This window comes from Notolepis coatsorum, assembly GCF_963971535.1.
Source record: "Notolepis coatsorum genome assembly, chromosome: 1".
Classification (NCBI taxonomy): Eukaryota; Metazoa; Chordata; class Actinopteri; order Aulopiformes; family Paralepididae; genus Notolepis; species Notolepis coatsorum.
In genome coordinates, this window is record NC_140165.1 from 14802231 (window position 1) to 14808230 (window position 6000).

The following is a 6000-nucleotide window of genomic DNA, read 5'->3' on the forward strand; positions in this document are numbered from 1 at the left end:
AAGACATGCTAGGTCCTGCAATACACTGTTAGCTACGGATGAGGCACTGGGTCTTATGTACACTACTATACAATGCTATACTATACAATCTACAGTTATACTATGTGTCCTTATGCTAGCTTGCTATCCATCTGTTTACTACAAGAACCACTCCCGTTCTTGTTTTTAAAGTGACCTTTCATTGAATGGTGTTTGGATGGTACCCATAACACAAAACAATCAAATAGCTCCTACAGGTACGTTAAATCAAACGTAACGTTGTCCGCGGAGTAGGTCATGTTGACAGTTTCGCTTTGATGAATGGCAGTTGAAACTTTCTACAACATTCTAAAGCCAGCGCAGTGGTATATTCATGGTAATTTAACCGTGAGTGTATCATGAATACTCACGGCTTAGACCGCTCCCGACCGATCACAATGCGTGGTCGGACCTACCTGTTGTATAAACTCTAATAAGTAACTAATATCTAATCTAATATATATAATCAAAACATTCTAAATGCAAAAAAATGCTAAATATATGCTCTGATGAAGTAAGTATACTATACAGTATACACATAAGGTGCAGTATGCTAATTGTGGCAATTCCAGGTGTAGGGGTGGCAGAATAAACAACAAACAGACGGGTTGTGGTTCCCAAAATAATACTTTTCTTTATTCTCTAATAAACAAACAAACGGTTCACTCTTCTCCTCACTCTCTCTGACTTTATACTAACAGTGTCTGCCGGGCGGCGTCTCCGCTCCGCGGTCTTTCTCCCTCCCCTGAGACGAGAGAGTAAGAGTGTGCTCTTGGGCCCCATTAAGTTCCCCCTCCTCAACAGGCGCACCACACCATGATTTGCTAGTTGATCTTGATGGCCTTCTAGCGACAGGTGCGTCTGGAAGTGGACGCCCAAATATGGGCAGCGCCCAGCCATTGGGCCGCTACAGTACGTAGCGTCCTTCAATCACCAAGCCCAGTGGTGGCTTGGGGTTGCCACATAATCTAATCTAATATATAATCTAAAACACGATATGCTAAACAAGCTAAATATATGCTCTGATGAAGTAGTATACAGTATACACATGAGGTGCAGTATGCATAAGGTAGGTATGCCGTGATATACGTAACATTTTCCGTTTAGGTAGTCTGTTTAGGTGGGAGTCAGAGACACTCAGTGATAGGTTCCTAGTAGTTGGATGTCTGGCAGCTGTCCCTGCCTTACTGTTGTGGAGCCTGATGGCCGCTGGTATGAAGACACTATAGTAGTAATACTAGTCATACTAGCCAGCAGCGTAACTAGTAAGATAGATGGATAATCTTTCTTTGAAAACACAAATGGAAGTAACGGTATACCTGCGGGTGTCTGGTGATGTGCGGATGTCGCAGCCCTGGGACGTTTTGACCATTTTAACCGTGGGAAAATACAGTTTGCACACATTGCCAAATTCTTACTGTCAAATTACAGTAAATCAAATACATTTACAGATTACAACCTTTATTTAATGGTTAATATTTTGATAAAAGGTCATTTACTGCATTTGTATGGTATTTACACTAAAAGTAATCTGTAAATAATACAGTGAATTTCCCGTGATTTTTTTTTCTTTTTTTTACAGTGTACAGCGGCTATTTTAGGTTCACCAAAAGGAAATGACCATGACACCCTCAGACACTTTCACGATTCAAGCTCTGTAGGGAAGACTCCTACCATGAAGCGGGGCTAAATGTCGAAGCTCTGTGGTTATTGCTTCCAGATCCCCGGGCTTACGCCTCAGTCAAGACGGGGGAAGGTCAGTCTCAGCTGCAGCTACCTCTCTGCTACCTCTCTGCTATACCCGCTGCCAGCCGTGAGAACAACATCGGAATCTTCCCCCACAGACAAAGTAGTGGCTCTCCTCGCTCAAGTCTCCAACAGAGACAAATTGCTCTCTCAATTATGTAGATGCTTATCTGTACACCCCAGAGATTGGATAATAAAGGCGGCTTATGTAACCCAGAACAGCTCCCAGGCCTAAATGAGAAAGAAATTAACCCTTCCATGCAGGTGGAGTTCTTCCACAGCGTTCGATACAGCGTCCGGCGTTACATTATTAGAGTGATCGGTTCTCAAAAAGCCATCTCACATCTGAGGTTGTAGCCTAGCGCCGACACCTGAAGAGGTTAACAACAATGACTTCCAACTGGGCTGGTTGTGTATAGTTGCTGAACTTTGAATTGGTTTTAAACTTCTCTCGTGTCCGAGGGATTATTTCAGGGCCCCTCACGGGAGACAATTAAGTCATCTGTCTGCTGGTCACAGTCTGTGCCTGACTGCCTGTACACACTCCATGTGCAGTTAAAAGAGTCTGCTTTTTCCACCAATTGGCCACATTCTAACCGTATTGTTTGTCAAATAGTGTCAAACTTTAGTAGTAGTAGTAATAAGTATAGTAGTAAGTAATGGTACATAATAGTAGACAGTAAGATGGTTATTCTTTTTATATATTATTTAAGTGCAAAAGTGATATGGTTTTACCCATGGCGGTACCATGGTGAATTATTTATACAATGGCTGGTAAATGATATAGCCTATACAATTCCCGGTGCCATGATAAAACTGAAATTACAATAAAACATGTCATGATACAGTAGTTCCCTACAAGGTGGTGTGTGTGTGTGTGTGTGTGTGTGTGTGTGTGTGTGTGTGTGTGTGTGTGTGTGTGTGTGTGTGTGTGTGTGTGTGTGTGTGTGTGTGTGTGTGTGTGTGTGTGTGTGTGTGTGTGTGTAGGTGTGTGTGTGTGTGTGAGGCATCTGTTATTAAGTCCAGCTCATTCCGTTTGACCTCATGGAAGCACAACAGTTATTCAAAAACAACTTTTGCCATCACAATACGTCAACTCAAATGTTAACAGAGCAGAAAAGTAATAATAATAATAATAATAATAAATTTATTTTATATAGCGCCTTAGGCATATACATTTTTTTTTTACATACATGGCATTATAGCATACGAACAAACACAGTACATGGACAAACACAGTACATGGACTTTTACAATGACGACATGGTGGGGATAATACAGAGAGAGGGAGACAGCTTAGAGACAAGACAGAGAGAAAATTTTTAAATAAATAATAATACTAAAATATAGGTGTGTACAGATGTGAAAATGTAAGTGAGGGGTTGGGGGGTCAGGAGTGAGGGTATGCAAGATTGAACAGGTAAGTTTTGAGGTGGGACTTAAATGTTTCTACGGATGGGGCTTCTTTGATGTCTAATGGGAGTTGATTCCAGAGTCTGGGAGCAGCGGAGGAGAATGATTTGTTTTCTGTGGATTTAAGGCGGTAGTGTGGTGTGCTCAGAAGGGCTAAGTTGGATGAGCAGAGTACTGCTTTATCTACTTTTTACCATTAACTACCTGTACCTCCCCTCCCCCTCCCCCATGCTGCTATGATGCCTGAATTTCCCCAAGGGGATTTGATCTCATCTTATCTTAGCACAATGAATGGAAGTGGACAGTGCCGGTTAGCCTACAGTAGGCATTGTCCAACTAACACCTCTCCCGAAGACTAACCGGCACTGTCTGCTTCCATTCATTGTGCTAACGACGTGCAGCCAGATAGCTTTCTACTGAAGGCACAGAGAGGAAGCTGGTATCTATCTTCTTGTCTCTCTCTGGAGAGGACGGTAAGATAATTTCCCAAAATGTTGGCGTGTTCCTTTAGGCCTTGTCCAGACTAAAACGATTTAGATCTTTTTCGTTTTCGTTTAGTTTTAAGGTTTCCGTAAAAACGAAAACGTCTCAAGATAATAAGTGCGTGGGGCGGCTAGGTGGTGCAGTGGGCAAGGCACTCACCTCCAATGCTGGAGACGCTGGGTTCGAACCCAGCGCTCCACATTGCTTTCAGTTTGGCTGGTCGTCCATACTAATACAATTGGCAGTATTAGGGGGAGGGAAACTGATGGGTGGGGATCGGACGTTGTGGACAGCAACTCCTACAGGTCGGTTGGTGCGCCTGCGCAGTAGAATCAAGAAGCGACGGGGGCGGCGTCCCTCCAAAGCGCAGACCCCTGATGCTGAAAGATCGCGCTGCGCAGGTGAAAATATGCGACGGCTGCTACCTCGAGTATCGGAGGGGACTCGTGCAATGTATGGCTTACACGTCCACATTACAGCCGGCTTGTGGGAGGCATGAAACTGCGTTCGAGACAGGGGAGGGTTGAATTGGACGATACAAAATTGGGATGGGAGAAAAATAGAAAAATGGGAGAAAAAGTGGATAAAAATAAATAATAATAATAAGTGCGTGCCACAAATGTACAAAATAAATGTCTTTCCTGTTTCTTTTATTTTGAAAACCCCCGACCGGAAGTGTTGTTGTGTTGTCCGGTTTTGTGCTTTTGAGCTGACCTAGTTTTCCAGAGGCACACACCGCGGCGCAACTACCTACTACAGTACGTTTGGGAGTGGAGAGAGAGCGAGACCGCGGCTCAAACTACCTGTGTTTTATTATTTATGGCAGCCGCCAGAAATCATCGATCAGGCTGGGGTATAAAATATCCCTTTGAGGCACCTAAGAACGCTCCTCTACTCCGTACCCCTCCCCCGCTGGCTGGCGGCGTTCCAGCTGCGACTTCCCTGGCTGCTCCCGACTCGGCAGCGGTGGACCGGACGTCGTTGACTGCCGCCAAGGCCGAATTCGCCGCCTCTCGGGAGGATATGGTCAGGTCTCCTAGCCGACCCAGTTCCAGTTCCACGTTGACTGCCGACTGGCAATCGAGCACAGCTCTCAGCTGTTCCTGCTGTGCGATCATTTCGTTTCTTATTTCCTCCATGGAGCTGATTATGGTTGAGGTGCAGGTAAGCAATTGTGAGTCCAGTAGAGGAGGAAATAATACGAGTCGGAGAATGATTGCTTTTTCTTAGTGGTGCCTTTTAATGTAAGAACACAGAGCACAGAGAATCCAGGGAAAGACGCTGGGCGTCAACTTGAGAGCAAGGTAGATACATGAGAATAATCAAGAGCGAGAAGGTCAGCAATATCTCCAGCTCCTTCCACACGATACACGGTCTGAAGCCTCGACAGGGCCAGAGAGAAACAACAATGAATATATAGTCAAACCCCAAACATTCCAATGCGTCAATTAGTGACAGGTAAATGACAGCACAGTGACAGCAACCAGTGGTGACAGAACAAGGAGTGACACATCAGAAATAGGGCGTGACCAACAGTGAGTGCAGATACCAACCACCAGGGGAAATAACTCCAGAATGACAGTGGGGTTCCTAAGACCAGAACCCCGAACGTTACACTAGCATGCTGCAGCTAACCAGCAGACTGGACTCGCACCAGGAGGATGTAGCTAGCGCGACCACGCGGCTCTCTAGGGTGGAAGAAGAGATGGCAGAGGTGGCGGTCGTAGCTGAAACCAACTCCACCGAAATCTTGGCGATTGAAATAAGTTCCTTTTTTACGAAAATAAGATGGCTGACCTAGAGTCAGGACCGGAATAGAAGGTGCAACATCAGAATATACGGCTTGCCCGAAAACATTGAAAACAATGCGCCGATTCAGTACCTTGAAAAGATGATTCCACAGTGGTTTCCGTCCGTCTCTATACCAGAGATTCAGCGGGCGCATAGAATATTCAGGAACGGTCCCCCGGAGAAGGGCGAACATCCACGCGCCTTTATATTTTGCTGCCTGCGGTTCCCCACACGTCAGGCTATTCTCCAAGAGGCCAGGAAACACCCTCCAAAAGTGGGTAATTATACCCTCAGATTCGCAGCGGATTTCAGCGATTACACCGCCAGACGTTGCAGGGCCTTCTCTAAGGCTATGGGAGTTGCTCGTGAGAAGGGCATCGAGGTCTACCTATTATACCCTGCAACTCTGAAGATCAAGATGGGCCACGGAGTTGTCTCCTGCAACCGCCTGTTCACGTCGCCGTCCGAGGCGGAGAGTTTCCTTCGAAGCGGCACAGTGTCCCCCCCGGCCGAGGATGGAGATTCGGCCCCGAGAGTTTAACTTGCTAT